The following is a 2,914-nucleotide window of genomic DNA, read 5'->3' as shown; positions in this document are numbered from 1 at the left end:
TCTCATACTTTGGACATATTGTCAGGAGGGACCAGTCGCTGGAAAAGGATATCATGTTTGGTAAGGTGGAGGGTCAGAGAAAAAGAGGAAGATCCCCAGCAAGATGAATTGGCCAAGTGGCAGCATCAATGGACTCAAGCGTGGCAACAATAGTGAGGTTGGCCCAGGATTGGTCATACGGTCGCTATGAGTCAGTACTGACTAGATGGCACCTGACAACACCTAGGTTGCTCACAACAGCTGCACAGCGAAGCACTGTACGTCCACCAGGGGGCGCCTCAGGAAGCTCAAAGGGAAGTCTGTGGTGGGTGGGGCCCGAGGCTTTGAGGAATGAGAGGATCAGTGGGACCAACCCAAGAAAGGGGGCTGGACAACTGCAGGTGCCACAGCCCCCAAAGCAGGGATGCACCCAGGCGGCTGCTCAGGGACTTTGGGGGTTAGAGTGGGTGGGCTCCATGTCCCAACCTCCTGCTGACTGCCTCTAGGGGAGCTCTGGTGGGGAAGGCAGACCTGTCCTCCTCCCAGGCCTCGCTGGCCACCCCACGGGCCTCACATTCCAGCCATTGCTGGGCATCTTTGGCCAGCTGCTGTGATGGATGGGGGCCAATGGGCGGGGGCGGTCAGCCACATTCCTTGGGGCCTGGGGTGGTGTCCGTCTGCTGACATAGGCCACCCTGCGGCCCCTAGCATGGGGGGAGCATTGGGAAGGCTCAGCGGTGAGACCTGGCTCCCCAGGTTGGGGGTAGGGGGGCCGTGGAGCCTGGCAGTGGCTGCTGGCATAAAGTGGGGTGTGGGGTGTCTGGAGAGCTCAGAGCTGAGATCCATCCTGCCCAGAAGGAGAGGCAGAGGGCGCCTTACAAGGCCCACTCTAGCTCCGGTCAGTGACTGCCTGGCATGGCCGTGGTTGCCCAGTCTCTCCCTGCCCTCCTTTCTGGCCAGAAAACCCAGGTTCCCCATCCCAAGAAGGGGTAGTGCCCACTGAGCCCTCCAACCCAAGAAGCCTCGCTTGGCTGTGTGTGTAGGTCTCCTCCCTGAGCTTCCACTGCTGGGATCTCTGGAACCCACACAGAGACTGCCCGCCACAAGCCCTCAACCTTGAGCCAGCCAGCCTCCCTTTGTTTCCTGCGTCCCCACCTCCACTCCAGAGCCCTGGCATACCTCTCTGGTGGTCCTGGACACTGTCGCTGAGACCCCGGTCCAAGAGCTGGACTGCCAGACGACTGTGGACGCAAGGAGAGGGCCTGCTGGACAGCCACGTGGCTGAGGGGCTATTTTTAGCCTCTTCTGCTGTGGGGAGCACACTGGGACTGTCCTCTCTGACAGACTCCCTGGACCCTGCTGTGACCTCAGCTAGGACAAAGACAGAAGGCACCCCAGGCAGCAGGGAATGACCTGAACCCGGTGCTATGGGGCTGGGCTGGCCTGAGTAACCCCACACTTTCCTGCTGTCAAGCGGGGGCCAGTGGGAACCCACAGCACTCACCCTACTGTCCCCTGTCAGGCCCCTGTGTGGCCCTTTGGTAAAGTGGGGATCCGTGCAGGCTGGTCAGCCAGCAATTTCAGAGTGTGGAGTCTGAAGGGCGGTGGGTAAGTCATCCGTGGTAGGAGGTGAGTGAGAAGACACCCTAGGTGTCCCACCAGCTGGTGGCAGGGTCGTGGGGCCTCCGGGCTGAGAAATGGAATCATTTCAAATGCCCGGAGACTAGACAGCAGCAGTGTGACAGGTATCCTCATCTGGGTCTGCACTGGTCCAGGAACCAGAGACTGTGATGGGGGCTGCGGGGGTCTCCAGACATCTCCTATCCTGATGGATGCGAACAAAGCAGAGCTTCCCAGGGCCTGGCGAAGGCAGGGGCCGGTGGTGGCCAGGCAGCAGCTCTGTCCGAACCCGCTTTGTTCCCCGTGGGACCTACGTACTAAATGAGGACATGTCCCTGTGTGCAGGTCTCTCTGTACTAATGAGGCCACTTAGGGTTCCGGGATGAGTCTGAGGATCTCTCTGAGCACCCGGGTGACTGTCTTCATGGGTTCATCCTCTCTTAAGGGGCCTCGGGGTATCATACAGCGGGGGACCAGGGACAGAGGACAACAGGGACCCAGGAGCTAACCCCACGTTTCCTTCACTGGGTGCCAGATTCTCTATCCAGCCTTGGTCATCCCAGTTCATCCAGCTCAATTCACCCAGCCCTGCCCAGTCCCGCCCAGGCCCACACTTCCAGGCTTGGTATCTTGGACCTTTATGGGATGGTGACATTCATGGTTTGCAGGCAGAACACAGAGGGTTAATGTGCTCCTCCTGGCTGGAGGAAATGAAGATCCTGATGACAGGCTGCTGTCCCGGGAGCTGGCTCGATGAGAGCAGAGCTGCGCCAACGCACAGGCTGGCGGAGTTGGGAATTGGAGACCCGGCACCTCAAATGACAGGTCAGTTTGGGAAACTCAACACCAGGGGTTCAGCTGAGCCTCGTCACCAGATTGCTGCCGAGTGGAGCGTTTTTTTTAAAAATACGCTGTTACTTGATCCTGGTAAGAAACCGGTAGATGGAGAATTTGGAAAACACAGGAAAATAGAAAGCAGACAGTTCTGTCGTCGCAATCAATCATCACCAGGGTGGATGCTTTTGTGTCTGCTTCGTCACTCGGCCTCATGTCCTGGGACTTTCCTGATGTCACTGCGTAGTCACCGTGGCGCTCGGTCACCATGTAAGACTCTTCCATTAATAGACATTCGGGTTGGTTTTCATCCGGCACTATTGTAACTACTACAACCGCGTCAACGCCCCAGAACAGATCCACCGAGTGAAAACACGTGACCGTATTTAAAGCCCTGGGTGACCACACCAGAGATCCTTCCGCCGGCCCCCCGGGAACACTCACTTTCTCAAAAACAAACAATCAAACCAGTTGCCATCAA

Source organism: Chrysochloris asiatica, unplaced genomic scaffold (assembly GCF_000296735.1).
Source record: "Chrysochloris asiatica unplaced genomic scaffold, ChrAsi1.0 scaffold00096, whole genome shotgun sequence".
In the NCBI taxonomy this organism is placed as follows: Eukaryota; Metazoa; Chordata; class Mammalia; order Afrosoricida; family Chrysochloridae; genus Chrysochloris; species Chrysochloris asiatica.
This window is presented reverse-complemented; position numbering follows the sequence as displayed.